The sequence below is a fragment of the Macaca nemestrina genome, chromosome 5 (genome assembly GCF_043159975.1).
Source record: "Macaca nemestrina isolate mMacNem1 chromosome 5, mMacNem.hap1, whole genome shotgun sequence".
Lineage (NCBI taxonomy): Eukaryota > Metazoa > Chordata > Mammalia > Primates > Cercopithecidae > Macaca > Macaca nemestrina.
In genome coordinates this window covers 16,187,130-16,211,822 of record NC_092129.1, presented here as the reverse complement: position 1 = coordinate 16,211,822, position 24,693 = coordinate 16,187,130, and the positions used below count along the sequence as shown (strand labels likewise).

General features: G+C 40.8%; 1 protein-coding gene across 5 annotated transcripts in view; it reads right to left on the bottom strand.

Annotated features, from left to right (window-relative positions):
• The window catches only part of LOC105492085 (spidroin-1-like), a 115,554-nt gene that overhangs the window by 56,198 nt on the left and 34,663 nt on the right, over nt 1-24,693 (bottom strand). The gene's annotated exons all lie outside the window — the stretch shown is intronic.

Here is a 24,693-nt window from a genome sequence, read left to right as displayed (position 1 = left end):
TCAAAGTTGAATATTCCAAAAAGTGATCACATGGTACCAATCCAATTTTAAACACAAAGCACCAATTCTAAAAGTATGCAGTTTTCAAATGAACATCTCAGGTGAGCCAGATAAGTTTATACATTTTTATATAAGTTTTTAAAACGTTGAAATGAAAACACAATGATGCTGCTTATAGCCACAGTCTCCTCCAGTTTAAGGAAAAATTGGTATTACATACATAGATAGTAGATAGTACTTTTTGTTTGTTTTTTTTTTTTTGAGACAGGGTCTCACTCTGTCACCCAGGATGGAGCTGCAAACTCCTGGGCTCCAGCAATCGTCCTGCCTCAGCCTCCTGGGTAGCTGGGACTATAGGTGTGTGCCACCATGCCTGGATTTTTTCCTTTTTTTTTTTTTTTTGAGACAGGATCTCACTCTGTTGCCCAGGCTGAGTACAGTGGCACGAACATGGCCCACTGCAGCCTCAACTTCTTGGGCTCAAGGGATCCTCCCATTGGAACCTTCCGAGTAGCTGGGACAACAGACGTGCACCACCACACCCTGCTAATTTTTTATTACTTCTGTAGAGACTGAGTGTATTAGTCTGTTCTTGCAGTGCTATAAAGAACTACCTGAGACTGGGTAATTTGTAAAGAAAAGAAGTGTAATTGACTCACAGTTCCACAGGCTGCACAGGAAGCATGGCTGGGGAGGCCTTGGAAAACTTACAATCATGGCAGAAGGCAAAGAGGAATCAAGCATGTCTTACCTGGCTGGAGAAGGAGGAAAAGAGTGAAGGGTGATGTGCCATACACTTTTAAACAACCAGATCTCATAAGAACTCACTATCATGAGAATAGCAAGGGGGAAATCTGCCCCCATGATCCAATGACTTCCCATCAGGCCCCTCCTCCAACATTGGGGATTACAATTCAATATGAGATTTGGGTGGGGACACAAATACAAACCATATCACTGGGTCTCATTACGTTGCTCAGGCTGGTCTCTAACTCCTGGACGTAAGGGATCCTCCTATCTTATTAACCCAAAGTGTTGGGATTACAGGCATGAGCCACCACACCTGGCCATAATTTTTTTGTGTTTTTTTTTGGTAGAAACAGGACCTTGCTCTGTTGTCCAGGCTGGTCTTGAACTCTGAGCCTCAAGCAACCCTCCTGCCTCAGTCTCCCAAAGTGCTGAGATTACAGGCATGAGCCACTGTGCCCAAGAAGGATGAAAGGGGTGTCCCTGAAGAGGGTCAGCTTGGCTCAGAGTGCCAGAACAAAAGAGGACTGAGAGGATGGCTCAGTGCAGAGTACTGGGGCCAGGTGGGTTGAAGGTGGGAGTGCAGGCCGGCATGGGGTTTCAGGGTCCACATGGGGTGAGGAGAGTGGTTCTTGCAAAGCAATAACCAAGTGTGGGTTGAAGAGGGGTGGCTTGATGTGGAATGTTAGAGCCTAGGTGGGGCGAGGTGGGTGTCTGTATAGGAAAATGGCACCGCACAGGCTGTTACAGCCAAAGCAGATGTTCCATCTAACGATACAATAAGAACCCACAGTGTCAATTTTGTGGTAGTCTTGATAAGGACATATAACTTAATCATGAGAATACATCAGACAAAAGCAAATGGAGGGATAGTCTACAAAACGACTGATCCATATTCTTGAAGTGTTAAGGATATGAAAGGAAAGACTGAGGAACTATTTCAGACTAAAGGCGACTAAGGAAAGATGACAAATAATTGCAATGTGTGGTTCTGAACTGGAATCCTTTGCTATACATGATACATTATTGAGCAATGGAGAAACTTGACTGTGGTATGAAGATTAGACCACAATGTATCAATGTTAATTGTCCAATTTTGCTGTTTGTACTGGAGTTATGTAGGGGACTGTCTCTGTTGAAGAAATACTAAGATATTTGGGGATGATGGGGAAATCAAATTGACATCTTCCTTTCAAATGGTTCGGGGAAAAGAAGGTCTTTGTACTTCACTTGCAACTTTTCTGAAAAATTGAGATTGTCTCAAAATGGACATTTTTAAAGTTTAATAAGAAGGGAGTATCATTAAGAGAACTGTAGTATAGTCACATGAATAAACGTTATGCAGATATTAAAAATGTTTTGGGAAAATATTAATGATGGAATGCGTTTTTTTTTTAAGAGGATAAAAATGTATGTATAAAGTATGATCAACTTATGCAGAAATATCTTGCAAAATAGTGAGAGTTCCCATATTGAGTACTTAGTATGGGTCAGATACTGGACAAAGCAATTTGTATATTTTATCTCATTTAAACTTCACCACAATCTTACCAGGCAAGCATTATTAGTTTCATGTTACAGATAAGGAATTTGAGGCACAGAGAGGGTAAGCAGCTTGGCCAGATTCTTAACTAGCCTGTTGTACTGCTAAGAATAAAGACTGGAAAAAAATGCCCAAAATGTTAATAGCAGTAGTTTCTGGGCAGTGGGACTACAAATGACTTTTAGATTCCCCTTTTGTAGTTTTCAGTATTTTCCAAAATATCCACATGGTATGTTGCTTTTGTAATTTGGCAAAAGAGAAAGTTGTTATTTTTCAAGGAAATCATTTGTTGTGGAACAAAGTTGTAAAAATATTCCAATTATTCAAAACCATACTGAGCAACCCAAAGTACTAACAGCAATGTTATCTCTTAATAGTGATACTAGTGGTTATTTCCATTTAAAATTTTTTCCTTCTATGTAATCAAGTTCCTATAATTCATTCATTCATTCAATAAATAGTGAGCATCTGCTTTTTTTTTTATAAGAAGAAAAAAATTTTAAAGCAAAAAATGTGTAAGTCCAGAGTTGTAAATTTTATTCAGAAAAGCAGGGAGGAAGGATATTATGCTTAGAAAAGTCTAGGCACTAAAATGTTACTAGCTGCTATGTGTCAGTGGTGAGTTAGTAGAAATTTTATCTTTTCTTTATACTTTTCCATGCTTCTCCAGTCTTCGGCAATATGTATTACATATATATTCTATTCATAGCTGTGACTCCGTTGCCAAGAAGAGTATCTGGCACATCGTAGGAACTCAAGAATATTTATTGAGTAGATGAATGCTTTTGAGTACAAATAGCCTCAAAACACAGTTTTTAAAAACAGCATTGACCTTTATTCATTCCTTTATGATAGCTGGCAAACTTTACATTCAACCTATGATCTGCTATGCTAGAGAAGATGTAAGAGAAGGTCTAAGTGTGGTAGGGAGTTCTAGTTACTAATTACTGGCTAATGGTGACAGGGAAAGCCATGTTACAGGAAGGCAGGGTAAGCAGAAAGAGGGACATGCTATTCAGACAAACACCACAGTGTTGTTTTATTGTATGTATTAAGATTTCTATTCAACCTCTTTCCAGGAGGACTGGAGGTGATACATTACTATATGATACATTACTGAGGACAGATCTCAGGCTGGAGGAGCTGGGTTTCCTGGTACTGATGTCTGAGTTTCACAGAGAAATAGAAGGGTGGAGTGAAGTTGGGATGACCCAGGCATAAGCTCCTACTTTGCTTATAAGTATGAGGCTAATTTCTCTGGTTTTATAAATTAACTTGAATCATAAACCCTAAGAGAGATTAGATATGAGGCCAATATGGGGGTAGAAGTTCCTTAGCTGGTGGATGAATCAAGTCAACTGCCCAGAATCCACATCTGCACTTGGCTATTCAACTCTACTTATTTACAGGGCAGTTTACATGCTATAGCGATACTGCCAAATTTGAAGATTCCCCAAGACCACACGAGGTAGTCCTTACATATATTCAAGGATTACTAGAAAAAATAAACCTTTGAAGTCATCCCTGAATCCTCCCTTTCTCTTACATCCTACCATCTAATACATTGGCAAATTCTGTTGCTCTACCTTCAAACTATGTCCAGAATCTGACCACTACTTTCCTCTCACCTGACTTGGGTTATTGAAAAGCCTTTTATTACCCCTTGTTTCATCCCTTCGCCCTCTAGTATGCTTCCCACTCAGCAGCCACAGGTTCCTTTTAAAAACTAACTCATATCATGTCTTTACACAAAAACCTACAATGGCCACAGCCCTTACAAAAAAGCTGTCTTGTGTTCCACAACACTCGGAGCTCATCTTCTATAGCCTTCCCCTTGCTCACTTCTGCTCACTGCACTCTAGGCACTTTGACTTCCTTGCTGTTCTTCAAATATGCCAGGTACACTTTGCTCTTGCAGTTTCCTTTGCAGGAAGTTGCTCCCACCTCCATCCAAATGGCTCTCTCTCTCTCTCTTAGAATCTTTCTTCAAATATCACCTTATCAGAGAGAACTTTCCTGACCATCTACATCAAATAGAAACCTCCTACCCAGACACAGTCTCCTTTACCTTGCTTTTTTTCTTCTTAGAACTCATCACTGGGGACAGTTCTGTCCACCAAGTCTGTCTGATTTTCTTGAGCGCATGATATGATTGCACTACCTCACCTTTTGAAGTTGGGTGTAGTTGTGTGACTTGCTTTGGCCAGTGAAATGTTATACAAGTGCCATGTGTCACTTTCAGGCATAAGCTTTAAGAGGTGGTGTATAATTTATCACTCTGTCTTCTCCATCTCCCACAAAGACAAGCCATACACTAGATGGGGGTTCTCTAGGTGGGTTGGGTCCCAGAGGCAAGGTGCTCCCAGTGCAGAGCCCCCAGCTGACCGGCAATGAACATGCAGTGTAAGTGAGAAATAAACTTGGTTGTTTGAAGCCACTGAGATATTGGGTTGTTTATTGCCACAAAATAACCTAGCCTATCCTGACTGACACACTCTCTGACACATTACCTATTTGTTGACCATCTCCCCTTACCCACCTCTAGATTGTAATCTCTATGATGGTAGGACTCTGTATGTTCACGGCTATGTCTCCAGCGCCTGGAACAGTGGCTGGCACATGGTAGGCATCCAGTCATATTTGTTGGTTAACTGAATGAAATAGGAAGATTTAACAATGGCAGGTGAATCTAATTCTGGGCTTAGCTAAAAAACGTGTATTCCACCTGATCTGAATGTGAACAAAATGGGTCCTGATTCAAGATCAGAAGTGTGTCCGCTTATCTCACTAGACACAGTTTGAAAGCATGAATCGCCTATGGGTACATAACGCAGCTAGTCATGAAAGCACATAAAGTAGCTAAAGTTACAACACAAATGGAAATCTGGCATACTGCTGAGGGGACTCAGTGACAATCCATAAATAAAAAGCATTAACAATGTTTGTGTCAATGCTGAATGCTGATGTGGTTTCCTTTCCCTGTGTGGACATTAGCATTTGAAATGAACCAAGCTTCACAGGCCTGGGATTTTATCTGCCGCTATCATAAATCGGTGTATGAGTCCCTCTAAGGACTTTTGCAAAAGCAGTGTGTGCTTTTGTGAGCTGCTTTCTTTTCACGTGCTTCCTCCTGGTATGCCAGAATTTGGATGGGGATAATGCATTTCCTGTATCATGTGGCACAGTACAAGGAAACCCATTGTATCCCTACAGAGGAAGAGTACATCTGTAAGTAGTTTTTAAGAGTGTACTGAAGGATCTTGTTAGGGTGACTTATTCTCCCAGTTCCATTTGGTTGATGAAGTGGATCACGTGACAGATGTGCATAATGAACTGCTTCACTTGCTGCCAGTGGGAAGCTCAACCTATAAAATGCAAAATCTCATGGAATCACTGAGGGCATAGCAAGCTGATCACATTAAGAGAGAAGCTGGCCTCATTTGGAGTTGTCATTTCTTATTGCTGCATACAATGCACCAGTGTTACTAGACTGCATTTACTTCCCTTCACCCAAACCACCCTTACTCCCATACCCCCAAAGTAACTGCCTTTCCGATTTGTTCCTAATTCAAACTGCAAAGGCAGTTATTTCTGCATACATTTCCTAAAGAGCGAACATGACGAAGATGTGCAAGTCATCATCCATTAAATGCACTTGCAAGGAGTCTTTATGTTTTGTCACTAGAAAAAGGAAACATATTACATCAGAGAACAGGATTGCTGGTTTTTTTATTCTTTCTCATCTCTTTTCCTCTCACCCCCTTCTATATTTCTCTTCTTTCCCTGTTCCATTAGCATATATATATACACACACTTTTTTTTGCCTTTATACTAATTGGTGATTCTCTAATGACTGCAACCGTGAAGCACATAATGTGTCCCCTATTTTCCGTGGGTGGTACAGAACAGTGATGTTCAAGCCAAAAAACAAGTTGACCAACTATTCCAGGAGTGGTCCAACTTGCAACTCACTGTGGATGCTCCTGGGTCACTAAGGAACAGATAATGAATGGAAAAATAAAAAAGAAATAATGCAAACCCTAGTCCTAGATATGCTAATTCAGGTAATGATGAAAAAGGGTATAAGCCAATTCGATCCACTTCTACCATGGAGCGTCCATCTGTACTGGGCACTATGCTAGGCACTGCAGGGGGAGCTGAAAAGGCAGAGCGCATGGCCTTTGCCATGAAAAGTTAGGGAATAAATGATGGCGTATGATGACATACCCAAATGCCATAACAGCTTCACAGATCACAGGGCTTTAGGTGGTCCCAGAGGAAAGATGTCAGTAAGAACTTAAATTGTCAAGAAAGGTTTTGGGCAGGAGGAGAAACTGAGCTAGACCCTGAGGGAAAGGTAGGTTTTAGATGCTGTCAAAAGAGTAAAATACTCTATTAAAGAGGTCAGTTGTGCATGACATCTTGATTGAATTCAGCTCTTTGGGGCAACTCACTTCATAGCCCCAGTTTCCCACCTAACCACACAGTTCAGCCACACAGGTCACCTAAGGAACATTTTTAAAAATATTCATCGGATGTTAGTATCAGGCAATTAATCACAACATAAAGTACCAAGACATCACAGCTGTACACCTTAAATTGATCATGAAGACAGCAGAATTATTTTTCTTGTATACCAATGAGTGTCATGGATTAAATATTGCTAAATTTCAGGAAAATAGAAAATATAATCTGGGAAATTAGAGCTTAATCTTCTAACGGCAACAAGAAAGTTTATGAGACTTCCTTTGGAGACTTTAAAGTATGTTAGATTTGGCTTTAGTGAGTTTAGAGAATTTTCCTTTGCAGACAGAAAGCTGGCTTTCGAGCACTATAGAAAGTTCAGTGGCACTTCAGCTACCTCATTCTGACTCTAAGGCTGGCCAGCAGCCTCTAGTGAAAAATCCCTGGATGTTTTCTGCAGAGGAATGGCAAGGCCTGGCAGCGACTGTTGAGCTCACACAGACAGGAGTGACTTGTTCTCAGGATCAGCAGGGGTAGAGGTGAGAGGCAGCTCAAGGCCAAGTATTTGACTTTCTGACCCTTCTAGGAAAGTATAGCATTCTCTAATTTATTCCTAATTGGCACACTTTGCTGTGGTTTTCCTGGCCACAGGATGTGCCCTTTTAACCATTTCCTCTCAAAAAACCTTTGTTAGATTTGATCCAGTTTTTTCAATATCAAAATAGCTGCCACCTAAAACTTATTACCAAAAATGTCTCGTATTCCTGTTACATAACTCAATAACATGGCTTCTGAGGTTTTCAGCCTGGGGTTATTAGTCCTTGTGGTTGTGACAGGTGGAAAGAAAAAAATTAAAAGAGTTTATGAAAAATAGGAATACTTTTGGATCATCTTATTATTATTATTATTATTTTTTGAGACAGAGTCTCACTCTGTTGCCAGACTGGCGTGCAATGGCGGGATCTCAGCTCGCTGCAACCTCTGCCTCCCAGGTTCAAATGATTCTTCTGCCTCAGCCTCCCGAGTAGCTGGGACTACAGGCATGCACCACCACACCCGGCTAATTTTTGTATTTTTAGTAGAGATGGAGTTTCACCATGTTGGCCAGGATGGTCTTGATCTCTTGACCTCGTGATCTGCCCACCTTGGCCTCCCAAAGTGTTGGGATTATAGGCGTGAGCCACTGCGCCCGACTAGATCATCTTATTTTGAATGCTGTGAATACTTGAATGTGGGTGCACAAGCACATGGTTTGCACGTGCACACACACATTCTCACATATCGCCTACTTTACTGAAAAATATTATGATAGAAAATTTGATTAGTTTAAGTCCTGGTTTTAGTCCTTCAATGATGAGCACCTAAAAAGCACATGTTTGCAACTAGCTGAAAGTACAGCTAAGTGGTCTGCTTGAAATCTAAAATTAGACTGAGTCGATGATTCTACTAGGAGATGTTTTTCCCTCAGTGTTTTTATTCCCAAACATAGCTACCTTCACTTCCTGCAGGGGCTGAAGTCAAGGTAGACACTAGTCAAAGGTTAAGAACTCTTGAGGGATTCCCTCTGGAAAATCAGCACGCAAAAAGCAGCTGGTCCAGAAGTCAAAGACTCTTGGCTACAGCAATAGAATGTTAAAATCACAGAATAGTAAGAGAAATCTGGTTTCCTATCATTTAAAATGTCTATTGTTTCAACCTTAGCATTAGGGAAATCCAAAGAAATGAGTTAATAATTTTGCTTTTACAGCCTTTATATAAACAAGAGAGTTTTGCTGGTGTTCCTAGAAAGATGGTGAAAATTAGGTGCTGAAATTTAGATGCCCTCTGAAAATGACTTGAAATAATTATATTTGTTAAATTGGGCAGCTCTGATATTGTATGCTGTATCAATCAACTTTCATTATTCTTTAATGACTTTTTGCAATTATTTTTTCTAAAACTTTGCAAACTTGACTCGTGTTCCCTTGCTGTGGAATGCTTTAAAGTGCATTTCGTCTAATAGCAGAGGGAAATGATAAATTATAAGTGCCAAATCATATAGTAGTGATTTAGATAGCACCAGGGTAAAATTGTAAGCAATAAAATAAAAAATTTCCCAATCAACCTCTGCGTTAGGAGCAAAAAATAAATAGCTGTCTGCATAATTAAAGAGAGAGACATCAACAGGCTTCTTAATGTGCTAATGTGAGGGCTTTTTAAAAAACTTGAAATCATAAAGCCAAATACTGGAAATTGTTATCAGTTTAAATAAATAAGTTTTGTATTTATGAATGAGTATGAATTAATTTTATTCTAAGTGTCCTCTGGAAATACAGAAAGAAAAAAAAAAAAAAAACCACCTCAGTCTCGATCTCTTAAGCATCTGGGGGGTCAGGACAATGAATGAGTAAGTTTGCCTGGGTCTAAATTCTGCCTAAGTCCTTCCTAGCCATGTGATCTCAGGCAAGTTACTTAACCTCTTTGGACCCCTGTTTCCTCAGTGTAAAATGGGGAATATAGTGGTTCCTATCTCATACGATTATTGTGAGGATTACAAATAAAGTGCTGAAAATAGAATCTAACAGAGTAAGCACTCAATAAAAATGGGTGATACAATATCTTACAATTTCTCTGCCCCAGCCTCTCTGGTGATTTCTCTTCTTCCTCTGAGTAAACGCCTTAGTCCTTATCAGGTCCTTTAAGGCCTCACACAAGCAGCCCTTTCTCTGTCCTGATCTCTGACCACTTACCCTGTTTCCCTCAGCTCTGGCACTCTGGCCTCCTTTCTGGGTGTTCCTCTGACACACTAGGCAATATGTGCAATAGCCCCTGCATCCAACCACCAGACAATGTTAGGGCAGGAAGAAATCAGCCAGTTCAACTTCCTAAAATTATACACAGGGAGACGAATGCCTAGGAGGGATACATGACTTGTCCATGGTCACAAAACTGGGACCAGGACTCTGGTTTTCTTGGTTCCTTAGTTCTTCATTATACCACACTCTCTCTCTTGTCTTTGTCCAGAGTATGTGGATTAAGAAAAAAGCCATCTGGTAAAAGTTGTGAAGGCAACACAGGGGCCTGTAAAGACTGCAGGTGGGCCAGGTACAGTGACTCACACCTGTAATCCTAGCACTTTGGGAGCCTGAGGCAGGTGAATCGCTTAAACTCAGGAGTTCAAGGCCAGCCTGGGCAACATGGCAAAACTGTCTCTACAAAAAATACAAAAACTGGCCAGGCATGGTGGCATGCGCCTGTGATCCCAGCTACTTGAGAGGCTTGAGCCTGGGAGGTCGAGGCTGCAGCGAGCTGAGGTCGTGCCACTGCACTCCAGCCTGGACTAGAGTGAGACCCTCTCTCTCAAAAAAAGACTGAAGGTTGGGAAAGGATAGCAACAGAAATAAATAGCAATCAGTTTAATGAGGTTGTTAGTAGCAGATATAGAAAAAATGTCAAAGGCACAAAAGATTATGATAATGGACTTGATAGGGCTTACAACTGATTTGGGGGATGAATTTTAAGTCAAAGCTGAAGTGAGAACAAGTATTCATATGCAATATGAATTGAAGGAATTACGGATAACAATAGGTGCTATAATTGAACACTTACTATGCCATAGGTACTGTACTGTACTTTACATGACTTAATCTTCTAACAACCCTACACTAAACTCTTTTTTATTTTATTTATTTTTTGAGATGGAGTCTCGCTCTGTTGCCCAGGTTGGAATGCAGCGGCGTGATCTCGGCTAACTGCAACCTCCGTCTCCCGGGTTCAGGCTATTCTCTGCCTCAGCCTCCTAAGAAGCTGGGATTACAGGCACCCGCTACCACGCCCAGCTAAATTTTTAGTATTTTTTTTTTACTAGAGATGGGGTTTCACCATGTTAGCCAGGATGGTCTCAATTTTTTGACCTCGTGATCCCCCGGCCTCAGCCTCCCAAAGAGCTGGGATTACAGGCGTGAGCCACCGTGCCTGGCCCCCAAACTCTTATTATCCCATTTTACAGATGAAAATATTGAAGCTCAGACAGGTTCAACCTGGAGTCTGAGCCCAATTAGACTCCAGAGCCAAAGTTTTAATCACTATGTCACTGGTATTCAACATTAGAATCTTTATGAGAATGTTCACAAAATATTTATGCTTGGGTCCCACTCGCAGAGATTCTGAATTAATTAGTCTGAAGTAGAGTCCAGGGAGGGATACTCTGTAGAAGCATCCAGGTGATTCCACTGCAACTAGTCTGAGAACCAGTTCCATACACAATAGTCTCCATGCTTAAGTATACTATCTAAGGTCAGCTGCTAGTAGGCAGTGAAGCTGGGTTCCAAATTCAAATCTGTATGGGTTTGAAGTCTGGTGCAGTTATCACCATCACCTTGACCACTACTTCCACCATTTCCATTCCAATACCTTTACATTTGAAGAAGATTTACATCTTACGCAGCATGCTCAAAGACAGAAAAATAAGGATTCTTCAGCCAGTGAATCTTACGAAAAGTGCTGCTTTCAAGAAATATTTTCAGCTGGGCGCAGTGGCTCACGCCTGTAATCCCAGCACTTTCAGAGGCTGAGGCGGGGGAATCACAAGGTCAGGAGATCGAGACCATCCTGGCTGACACGGTGAAACCCCGTCACTACTAAAAATACAAAAAATTAGCCGGGCGTTGTGGTGGGTGCCGGTAGTACCAGCTACTCGGGAGGCTGAGGCAAGAGAATTGCTTGAACCCGGGGGGCGGAAGTTGCAGTGAGCGGAGATTGTGCCACCACACTCCAGCCTGGGCGACGGAGCGAGATTCTGTCTATAAATAAATAAATAAAAAATAGGTACATGGTTTGTAGCTATTAAAATGCAGAAGACAAAGAAAAAATTTTATAACTTCTTAAATAATCTAATGTCTTCTTTCTTTCTTTCTTTTTTTTTTTTTTAAAGGGTTTCGCTTCTGAAAAGTATTCCAAGTATAATGGCAAAATACCTACTTTTTCTATGAGTTTATAAATTGAAGTGGTTCTTCAGGACAAACAAAAACCCTTTTCATCTAAAATTTTAATTGAGACCAGTTTCAGTGCCCTGGGAATTAGTTCCAATGTTTGGCTCAAGTTTTCTGGCACTGAGCACAGGGCTCTGGCCTCAGGCCTGCACTGGGTCACCTTACAGCTGCACCTCAGGGCTACTTGCCAAGAAGCTGGTCTCATGGCAACACTTCCCTACGGCTTAACACCAGAACACTGAGCCTGGATACTCAACCTGGCTGAAAGCAATTCACATGACTGCAACTCTATCTAGCAAGCAACTTGCAGGCGTCATCTCGTGTAGCATTGTAACACCCTCTGACATTTCTGGGAGAAAAATAAGACTAATGTTCATTAGTTTGTCTAGGAGTGGAGACAGGTGTTTCTCGAGGTTTAATTTATAGCTAGAAAGTTGTATATTGCTATAACCATCACATAAATGGAGAAAGGTGTCACTTAAAGTTTGTAACCAAGTTTTTAGCAGCTCTTTAAAAAACAGGGAAGATTACAGTCCAGCTATCCTGGTTCAGGAACCAGAAAGATCAGGGTTTGAAATGTGATTTTCCCACTAACCAGGTGGAAGAGTTTGGGTAGTTAACTTAGTCTTAGTGTGCCTCAGTTTCCTCATATATAAAATACAATTTGGGCTCATTAAATGAATTCTAAGTCTCAGTCTTAACATTTTACTATATGTATGAATATATATTTATAGTTTTCCTATTTTGGTATACTCACTTGAAACCCATTCTCTTACTAGAGAAATCTAAATTTCCAAAAATCTCAGGTTGCCATTAAATATAGCACCTAAGAACAAAGAATTATAGAGTTTTAGCTGTAAGAGGTACTTAGATAATTTAGTCCAACTTCCTAATTTTATCATCTCTCTTCCTCTTCACTTTCCTTTCTTCCTTTTGGCAACACATTTTTTTCTGAGTTCTGGTATATGCAAAGCATTGAGTTAAGTGCTGGGGACTAAGACTGAGTCCTCAGTGTTAAAGAACTTCCAGTACGATAGAGACAGACAAGTAAATAGGTAACTAAAATACAATGAAGTAAGTGAATAGAGGTGAGCATAGGGTGCATCAGAAGACAGAGGCCAGTCTTTGGGTGAGGGGAGAAATGACATCTTAGCTGAGACCAGGGGAAGGGGGGGGCAGTTTTCTAGGCAGAAAAGTAGCATGTGCCTTTGTATATCAGAGAGGGACCCAGGGAGCAGTGAGGAGGATTGACCAAGGGTATGCATCTGGCCAGTAGCAGAGCTGGCAGTAAAATGGAGCTCAAGGCCCTAACTAGAAAATCACAGACTCAGATGAATGTCAGTGACACAAATTAAAAGTTCTTGGTTTTGTTTTTTGGTGCAGGTAAAACATCATGGTCCCTGCCTTTGCTGCCACCAACTGAATTCAGTTCTGTGGCTCTTGCCTGGGCTCTAGGCTTAGGATTTCCTCTCCGGCTCTAGTGTCTTCAGCAGTAACACATCAACACAACACAACCACATCACAGGCTTGTCATCTGAGAAGTACCATCACCAATCTACTCTAGGGATGAGGATCTCTCAGTTGCTGAATGGCAAGGATGAATACTGGCTCTGATAGGCTCAGGAGACAAGTCTTTGTTAGTGATGGCTCAGTTATAGGACAGTTATGTCATGATGATTGTCTTCACCTATCTGAAGGATTGTAGGAGGGATTAGTTTATTCTGTGTAGGATGGAGGGGAAGAATGAGAACCAAATGGATACATAGATTACACGATTACAGGTAAATATATTTTCCCTTAATAAGAACTTGAGGTTCCAGGTGTGGTGGCTCACACCTGTAATCCCAGCTACTCAGAAGGCTGAAGTGGGGGGATCATTTGAGCGCAGGAGTTTGAGTCTGGGCAACATGGTGAAACCCTGTCGCTATAAAAAATACAAAAATTAACCAGTGTGGTGGCTCGTGCTTGTAGTCCTGGCTACTAGGGAGGCTGAAGTGGGAGGATCGCTTGAGCCCAGGAGGTCGAGGCTGCAGTGAGCCATCATCGCACCACTGCACTCAAGCCTGGGCAACAGAGGGAAACCCTGCTTCAATTAAGAAAAAAAAAAAAAAGGACCTGAAGATGGCTGTGTTGGTAAGCACTGAGTATCCCTACACCAAAAGTATAACAAGAAAAGCATAACAAGTGCAGAATGACCACTTTACTGGGATGCTGCAAAGGCAATTCGTGCCTTTAACAAGATTTAGATTGTAGAGGCCCTGATCAAATCCTTCCAGCTCAGAGCTTCTGTGACTTTATATTTTTACAGTTGCCCAGGCTAACTGAGGTCTAATTGTTCTCATTTTTTATCTATTCCTCACAAAGTATGTACTCTCCAATCTAATTAATTAGCATTTCAAGCACATTATTTTTATATTTATAACAAATATATGGTAATTGTATATTGTAATATTTAAGGAGACAAATTCCTTTTCTCATAATGCATTAACATTTACTGGTAGGTATTGAAACTGCTGTACTTACGTGAGAAAACCGGCAGTTTGGCATGTACACATCTGCGTACCCCACACCCGCATATTCAGTCTGACACACACATATCACCTTATTTTAGGTATATTTCACCTGTGTATTTATCTGCTGTGGATGCTAGCATCTATATGCTCACATGCCCAAAGTTAATTTAATACATTCCTTTCCTTTCTTTCAACCTTTGTTTTTTATTGTGTAAACTGTGTGGCTGAAATATCTGTTCCATTTGTCTAAATATATGGAGGGAGTGAAAGGAAAGTAAAGTCAGTGAAAATTGAAGGTATTACTGGCAGTTCTGGCAGGTGCAATTTGGATTTTGTAAACTCCAAATTATTTCTGGAGAGCAGCGGTAAAAGATGATCTATATGGTTTTGTAAGGCAGGCTACCCTGTTGCCAACATAGTAAAATAAAACATATAATTTGTTTTTACTCGCTTTCCATGCATGGTGCATGTAATGTGTTATAAATCAAATATATTAAGTAATACTTTGTTTTAAATTAGAATTTGAATAATATATTAACTAAAACCTAAAATATGTATGTTCTAAAACAACATAATAGCTTTTTCAAAAGAGAAAAAGAATGCAAGTCCATTTTCTAAGTGTACAAAATCAAACAACATTAAAAGGACCAGTCTAAAATGAGTTGGCTCTTCCCCAGGTGCCATGGAGCATAAATTCCTTTATCATATTGCGCAAAGGAATTTATCCTGCACTACCTCCTATATTCTACCTTACAGAAAAGTTTATGCTCGACTCTGCTTTTTTGAAGAAAGGTATTCCATAGCTGCTGGTTCTAACAGTTCATTGTGCACTGAGAGAAATGTTGGGAGTGGCTTGGCCAGTCCTAAGCACTTTGTGGAAAGTTAGAGAACTGACTCTGGGACAGTGGTTGACTACCCTATGTGCACAGGATGAATAAGCCATTTCTCTCAACGCAATCCTGTGGAGGCCTTCTCCTCAAAGACCATAATCATCGGTCCTCTGCATGTAAATGTAAAATTCTAGCTTTCTGTTGTACTGATAGGGTAGAGCGCATCACCAAAATCAACAGGCGGGACTTGTGGACGCAGCAGCAGCAAGCCTCTGAATATTAGCTGATAAACGCTTTTTTCTTTCCAGTTTTTTAAAATAAGATACAAATGTTTTCACTAATGATCTTTTTACTATACAGAATGCTAAAAGTAAGAGGACACCAGGCAAAATCCCCTGAAATCACTGCAGGGACACAGCCAGACCCCAGGTGGGGCACTGAACAGAAGAGGGCAGCGGGCCATTTTGAAAGCAGGAAAAGGGCGACTGGGCGCGGAGGATGTGGAGCGTAGGAGCAGATGACGCAGAAGATACTACAGCTGCTTACTGCAGCTGCTCTCATAGTCGCCTCTACTTCAGAGTAGGGGCAAATGTGTTTAGAGATGAAAGGCAAGAGAGGGTAAGAAAAATGTACCTTCCATTTCTAACCAACTGCAATATAATCTTCACAAAACTCATTCTGTTCTTATGAAGTGGTTATTTTCAGGATTCAAATATAGGCAAAATACTAACCAGTAAACCCTATGTGTTTCTTAGCGGCAGGCGCAATTGGATACACCCAAATTACTGACAGCACATTGTAATTTCTAAGGCAACTTCTAAGGACAAGCTTGTAGTTGGAACCTTGAACATTAGAAATGGCAGTAATTTAGTAATGTGATAGTTTATGGCCTTGCCCAGCTGTTTGTGAACTCAAAAAGTGCTTTGTCACATGTAACCTTAATGTTTATATGCTTTAGGCCATATAATGACTTTAAGTAGTTATTTCTTGTTTTAGACTCAGTACACGTAAGGGTAGTTGATCCACCCACTCTGAGATGATTTCCTGGAACTCTGAATCCTACTGAATTCTGTACTATCCTAAGGACTGGCTCTGACTGACTTGAAATCCTACCCTGAGGAAATAAATACATGAGTGGGGATCCACAGGGATCCTAAAGAGTAGTTTTCAGGTCCTTGACAGTAGAGGTCATTTACCATTGGACTAAGATGTTCTTCCAAAATGTCAGGAACTGAGAGAAGTCACAAAAGGAAAAAAAGAAAGTTAACAATAGCTGCATAGTTATTGGGCTGTTATACAGATTAAAAAATACAACAGACTCATACACATTTGATAATCTGCCTGAAGTCACACAGACTTCAGATTAAGGTCTGTGAGGCTCCAAAGCTGCTTTCTACTATCACAAAATGGCATGGGAATCTGATAATTCTATAGGGTTCTTCCCTTTTAAGGTTTATAAAATGCAGAGATTGCACATATCACTGATTTAAAAAAGTTTAAGCCATTTCTTTCTTTCTTCTTCTTCTTCTTTTTTTTTTTTTCTGAGATGGACTCTTGCTCTGTTGCCCAGGCTGGAGTGCAGTGCCATGATCTCAGCTCATTGCAATCTCCACCTCCCAGGTTCAAGCAATTCTCACGCCTCAGCCTCCCAAGTAGCAGGGACTAAAGGTGTGCACCACCACACTCAGCTAATTTTTGTATTTTTTAGTAAAGGTGGGGTTTTACCACACTGGTCAGGCTGGTCTTGAACTCCCAGCCTTAAGTGATCTGTCCGCCTTGGCCTCCCAAAGTGCTGGGATTCCAGGTGTGAGCCACCGCGCCCAGCCAAGTTTAAGCCATTTCTTAGGCTATATGCCTTCACAGGGCAGTGGCACTCTCCTGCCAACTCTAGTCAGCCACTTAGAATCACTTTAAGCTTGTTCCAAGGCCTCTGGCCAGGGGTGAGTGAAGGCATAGGACTGCATGATCTCCTAGCCTAATTAGGCATGACAGAACTTTGAGTAGAGAATCAGGAAGGGCCAGTGGTCCATACAGTATGTTGTGATCCAACCAGACTAAAGGATAACAAACATACTACTTAATCCAAAATGCTAAGTTCTGTTGAGATGTATTCTTACAAGCATGTTTAGAGAATTGAGATAATTTCACTGAGCAATTCAATTAATAGAATAATGATGCCAGCCTTCAGCATGCAGCCATATTAATAATCTGACCCCACTCTATCTACTTATAAAGTATATCCCATTACTCCCCCAAACCTATCTGTTCCAGAGGTGAGGTCTCCTCATTGCTTCCACATGCTTCCCTCGTTCCTGCCTTCATGCCCAGCTGATGTTGAATCTTGTCTAAGATACCCCTTCTTTCCACCACAAACCCTATCCCATCTTTCAAGGTCCATCTTAAAACCCATCTTTTCTACATCATTTGTCTTGATAACTCCAGCCATACTGGCCTCCAAAATCCTGACCAGCCATAACAATGTCTCCACTCAACATTTTCATATTTGATTATTTTCAACTTAGAACTTGACTGTGAGCTCTGTTAATTCTCATTATCTCATCTTTGTAAATCTCCCCAGTCACCAGACTTCACGCATCTTGAAGGCAGAGGCTTCGTTGACACTAAAATGATTGGCAAAAAGGGAGCACCATAGCAGTGTTTCCTACCCACAAATCTGTTTCTTTACTTTGGTTTTAAACCAGATAGAAGGTGAGGAATGCTGTCCTTTGACACTCAATTAAATTGGTTCAAATCCTGTTTCTTTGTGTAGAGGGGGCTCTATATTCCTTCCTCACGGTTTGGGGGTCCAGGGAGGGAATATGGATGGTTTACAATTTCTTTTCTAGTCACTGTTAGATCCAGGCTCTTTGCTTTTGTAGGCTTAGTTTAGAGACTGGACTATTGCTGTCCCTGAGCCCCATATCTCCCAGACGTGAAACTCAGCTCTTTTTTCTGCTTCAGTAAAACTGACTGAAGCTGGAGTGATATCAACTTCAATGAAAAGCCAGAAGTAAGGCATGTGTGTACTAGGTCTTCAAATACTAAAACTTTATTGTGGGTACTATTTGCTTTTGAAATTTTAGAAGAGTATTTTGTATTAATTAATCCTTTATTACATAGAGTAGCATACCAGAAATTTACTTGGAATTTTCTTTCCTATTTTTTAAATGACTCTGACTTATTACTTGTGCTACGGTATTACATTGGTGCAAAAGTAATTGTGGTTTTTGCCACGATTTTCAATGGCAAAGAAGAATGAATGAAGCCGCTTCTTTATTTCTCACATAATGACAACCTAGTAACTGCTAATTAAACATATGCAGAATTTTCAAGCCAATCATAATTTTATCTCAAATAGATATGACTGTGTCTTCTGTTTCTTTGCTCCAAACTGAGTATTTCTTGTTTTTGTGAGGGGCAGTATATATGCTGCATGAAAGTTCAGATTCTGGAGTCAGACTGCAGAGCTTCAAATCCTATTTCACTTACTAGTAATGTGACCCTGGACAGACTATCTAGCCTCCCAGTAACAAATGAGGATAAGGATAGTACCTATCCTCATACGGGTTAAACACACATGTATAGAGTGTTTTGAACAGTGTTGCACACATAGTAAACACACAATGAAGGTTAAGTGCTCTTATTTTCACATGCTTTATGCTATATATGCATTGTTATGGGCTGAATATGTCCTCCCCAAATTCCCATGTTGAAGCCCTAACCTGCAATACTTCAGAACATGACTGTATTTAGAGAGAGGGCCTTTAAAGATGTAATTAAGATAAATGGAATTGTTACAGTGAGCTGTAATCCAGTAGGACTGGTGTCTACATAGAAAGAGGAGATGAGGACACAGACAACACACACAGAAGGGCAACCATATGAAGGCACAGCAGGAAGGCAGCTGTCTTAGCCTGCTCAGGCTGCCATAACAAAATACCGTAAACTGGACAACTTAAAAAAACCACACAATTACTTCTCACAGTTTGGAGGCCAGAAAATCCAAGACCGTGGTGCTGGCAGATTCAGTGTCTGCTAAGGACCCATTTCCTCATAGGCGGTGCCTTCTTGCCCTGTCTTCACGTGGTGGAAAGCGTGAGGGGTTGCTTTGCGCATATCTTATAAGGGAACAAATCTCACTCATGAGGGCTTTGACTTCATGACATAATCACCTCTCAAGGTCCCCATTTCCTAATATCATCACCTTGAGGTTAGGATTTCAACATATGCATTTGTGGGGACATAAATACTCAGACCATAGCAGCAGTCATCTGCAAGTCAAGAAGAGAGATCTCGGAAAAAACCAAACCTGTCAACAGCTGTAGCTGGGACTTCTTGCCTCCAGAATTATGAGAAAATAATTTCCTGCAGCTGAAGCCACCCAGTCTGTGGTACTTGGTTATGGCAGCTCTAGCAAATACATGCATCAAAATTAAATATGGACAGAAAAAAATAAATATGATGAGAAACTAGTGGTTTGTCATTACATTTTCTTTTCTTATTTATTTTTTATTATACTTTAAGTTCTAGGGTACATGTGTACAACGTGCAGGTTTGTTACATATGTACATATGTGCCATGTTGGTGTGCTTGAGACGGAGTCTCACTCTGTCGCCCAGGCTGGAGTGTAGTGGCGCAGTCTCAGCTCACTGCAACTCCGCCTCCTGGGTTCACGCCATTCTCCTGTCCCAGCCTCCCGAGTAGCTGGGATTACAGGTGCCTGCCACCATGCCTGGCAATTTCTTTTGCATTTTTAGTAGAGACGGGGTTTCACCGTGTTAGCCAGGATGGTCTTGATTTCCTGACCTCATGATCTACCCACCTTGGCCTCCCAAAGTGCTGGGATTACAGGTGTGAGCCACTGCGCCCGGCTGTCATTACATTTTCTAACAGCATTAAACTGGTAGGATATCTCTAAGAGATTTTAAATTTTGTGAGGCTAAAATCACAGCAGCCAAGAGCACTGTGCTGTACAGTAGTTTGGCTCTACTACTTCCTACTTACGTAATTTTAGGCAAGTCAAACCTGAAGACATATACAAAGGCCGTGTAAGCTCCAGTGCTTCGTATGTGTGTTAGGACTAAATGAGATGTGGAGCACAATACCTGGCACATAATAAGCATTCAGTTAATAAAATTCCATCTGTCTGTCTAGCTGTCTATCTAAATGTGTTCTGAGAAGGGTAGGGGCAGTGGAGTAACATTTTCTCAGCATCTAACATTTGCTTCCTTCTTTTTTAAAACCAGATAAGGAAGCTGAGACCCACAGAAACTAAGCAATTTTGCTAAGGTTCTACAGAGAGTATGGTGGAGCTGGATTCACAGGTGGGTTTGCCTGACTCCAAGACTCATTCTCTTTCCACTATACCACATTACCTTTCTCATTAATTTCCTAAAACCTATGGGTTCTAGTACGCTGTTCACAGTACGCTCATGCAATACCTGCTTCCTAGTACATACATCTATTTTATAGGCGAGGGATGACAGAGGCCAGGGCATTAGAAAATTAAATATCATTTTAAAAGAGTCTTCCCATATATGAAAGAAAAACAAAAAGAAAAAAAATAAAGCTCAAATGTTACACAGAGGAAATTCTTGCTTTGGTAATTCTACAGAAACTGTGACAACTATGGTTTAATGACCTCGTAAGAATGTGGCATAAGTGATTTATATTCACACTGCGGTGTCCTGATTTGAACTAACAGACTACAGTTTCTAAAGAATAACGTGTGCAGCTATTGGACCAACCTCAATGTCTAATGTTAGCACAAAACTTGCTCCTGAAGTACTTAATCCTAGTTAAATAAGCAAAGTGTGTTCTTAATTGCTAAATAATAGCTCTCTGTTTCATTTTGTAACTTTTCCACACCCCAAGTCAGCAATCACAGAACAGCTACCTATGGAGTTATTTTAAAATATCCGAACAAGGCATTTTCCCAACTAGTTTCTTTAACAAAACAAACAAATAAACAAAACATGAAGGTAGTCATTTCTTGAATCATCTGATTTTTATTAAATTACCTCCCAGAAAATGTTTAATTCCTTCATGTGAGCTGTTAACTCACATATTTATTTTATTTTTGTTAAAAACAGAGTGGCTTAAAGAGGATGATACCATATGCAATACCAGTTTCTAAATGTCTCAACGAGGATGGTCACATACACATTTCTACCACTTCAATTAAAAACAGAAGACCAAAGCTGAATGATAAGAAAGTATTTTCTAAGTAGAGCTAAGCTGGTTGGTGTGAACTACTTTGCTCCAGCAAGTATACTGACAGGAGCATAGTGTGCAATTTTATTTAGGTATTTGGGCTTGAAATGTGAAACCCCCTATGTTCAAAAACTCTTTAATCCATTGGAAATATTTTAAATGCCTACTGTAAATCACAATGCAGTTCACTAGACAGTTCCCTAGATTATTATTGGCAACAGCATGAAAGAGCAAAAGATTGAAAATTGTTTTTAAAATCTTTGCACCTAAAAGAACATAGAGCATAGTTCGAGGCAAATGAACAAGTAGGAAGGCTTTTCTTCCTCCTCTTGCCCAAGTTCAGAGGCAGTAACACTCTGGAAAGGCTAGAAAGTTATGACAAAAGGTCTGAAAATCCACATATTCTCCAAGAACAGACTGAGGGTTGCATAAAATAAGGACCCATATCTTCTAAGAGGTTGGAAACCACTGCCCTATCCCCTCTTTAACTTTGTTCCTTCTGCCTCTTCAGGAATGGAGGAATAGGAAAAGGAAAGAGAGCAGCTCGAAGTAGAGATGGGGAGGAGATAGGGACACAGAGCACTGTCTGATACCATTCTCATCAACCAGACGTAGGAGGGAGCAAAGCTGGGATACTATCCTTGTTCTATTCTAACTCGAGCACTGAGTTATGATGCCCTCAAAGAAACAATGAAACCACTATATGGAAAATGACTACATTTCACCTGAATTTCTGGATTTGAGATCCCTCAAAATGATAGGGAGAGTTGGGAGCGTTTCTCAATAAAGCAGGCTGTTAAATTACATTATTTCCTAAATCAAGACAATATCAAATTGAAAAAGAATCAGTAGAATTTCCAATCAAGGTGGCACAGTAAATTCATGTTTCAGCTTATCTTCTATGCTCTAAACACATGGTAATGAGAGATAAAATAGAAAAAAAAGAAAACTAAAAGGCCATTGTTGGGTTCAAAAAACAAAACTAATATCTTTGTGGACCAGAAACACAATAGAAATGCAAAGCAGTAAGCTGGGCTAGAGCCGCAGTTGATCAGGGTCTGGGTCTTGAGGCAGCTAGTGGCAACTGGAAACTCAGCTCTTGTGGAATACGCAGACTAAAATGCTCTGCTCAAGATGAAGACCAATGCCAGCCATGTTACTGGAAGTCAGAAACTGGGGCATGACTGAGGTGATCAGCCATCCTGGTTTTCCCAGGACTCTTCCTGTTTTAGCACTGATCATCCCAAATCCCAAGAAACCCTTTAGTTCCAGGCAAACAGTGGTTTGTCACCTGGTTTTCCCCAGCCTCATGAAAGGAGGCTGAATAAAACGGCTTCTGATACTGCCTGGGGCTGTGTATTTATGGGAAGCTTTGGACCCAAGAGGGCAAAATGACAAAAGAAAAACATCACCACAGCAACCGAGCTGAGCTAACAGCTGCTTCAGTTACTGAATTGGCCATATTCCCGATATCAGTAAGGAGTAGGAGCCCTCTAAAGCCATTCTAAGAACTGGTTCTGGAATGGGGTATGGAATGGGGAAAAGGGCAGATAGAAATATTCATCAAACTTGAAGACAGGCCAAGAAAGGGTGACAACAAAAATATCTCCCGCTCAGAGTGATTATGCTAATCAAAATCCTAAAACTTATAAAGAAGTAAATGCTAAAAAGACAGAATCAGGCCGGGCACAGTGGCTCACATCTGTAATCCCAGCATTTAGTGAGGCTGAGGCGGGCAGATGATGAGGCCAGGAGATTGAGACCATCCTGGATATCGTGGTGAAACCCCGTCTCTACTAAAATACAAAAATTAGCTGGGCATGGTGGTGCATGCCTGTAGTCCCAGCTACTAGGGAGGCTGAGGCAGGAGGATCACTTGAACCTGGGAACTGGAGGTTCCAGTGAGCCGAGATCTCGCCACTGCACTCCAGCCTGGTGACAGAGCGAGACTATGTTAAAAAAAAAAAAAAAAAAAGAAAAGAATCAATGATGGAGTAACTAATATGGGACTAGCATCCTGCTATAAAAAATAGTAAAAATAGACAAAATATGTAAAATAACCAGTTCGAAAATCTGAACAACAGGTAGTACAGGACTGTGATCTCTTGGGAAAGAAAAATGAAGTGAGTTCCAGCCTTCTTCCTGGAGGCACTCTATGGATTGATATACAAAGAAGGAGAACCTAAGCAGAGTACAGTGGTTTTGTTGAGCTTAAGAGAGAGACAGGAACTTAGGAGGGCGACCACAATTTGAGAAAGAGAGCACCACAAGAGACGAGAAAGCGGTCAAGAGACAGAGCTCCAGAAATCTGCATAAAAATCATCTTGAGTCTACATGAATACTAAGATGTACATCCAGAAAATGGGACTATGTAAGGCCAGGCAGAGAACAACTACTAGAAGAACAACTCTCAGAGGAAGAACTACTGGGGCACAGAGACCTCAGCAACACTTTCACAGGGCTGACAAGCATTTGAGTTACAACCAGTGGAAATGCCTCTTGAACATGTGGGTGCTAAACAACAATCCTCCAAGGCATTTCTGTGTGTCTTGTGACAACTTTTGACCTAGACTGTCTTTCGAAGGATGTTTGTCTAGCCAATAGCCTTTGGAAGGCATAGTGTCATCCTCCAGCACAGAGGACAGATTTGTTTCCCGACCAGAAAAATAAAGTGAATGGCTCCTTCCAGGACAAAGTGTGGCAGATTTACTAGTGGTTACCTTATAAGATTAGAGGTTTCCTAAGCCTGGGGCTCTTCAGATGTGACACAAACCAACTGTATGTATAGCATTTACCTGGACCTACTCACATTGTCCCCATTGTCTTGGTTTGGAGAACAAGGGAAACCAAGAGAACATAAAGCCCATGCTATTTGCTGTACTGTGAATAATAAGGTTGTCTGTTTCTGACCTGGGAGTCTCATGTCTTCTGCCAGCATCTGTGCAACTGTGGCAAGCTCATTTACTGGCTTTGAAGTAGGGTAAAATCTCAATCCCTGAATAGTCTCTGACTTGACAGAAGAGTATTTAATAACAAAAGTATGGCTAAAGTAGCCCTAAAGAATTCTTTAGAACAGCAATTGGTGGCTCCAGCCCACAGGACAAATCCAACCCAAAGCCTGGTTTTGTATGGTTCACAAGCAAAAGATGTTTTTTACATTTTTAAGGTGTTGTACAAACACATATGCAAAAGGAACTGTAGAAGCTAAAATACTATCTGGCTCTTTAAATAAAAACTTTGTTGTCGTCTACTTTAGAACCATCTTAAGAAAGCATATAAACAAGCTTGAGGCTGGGTGCAGCAGCTCACGCCTGTAATCCCAATAATTCTTTGGGAGGCCGAGGCAGGCGAATCACCTGAGGTCAGGAGTTTGAGACCAGCCTGACCAATATGTGGAAACCCTGCCTCTACTA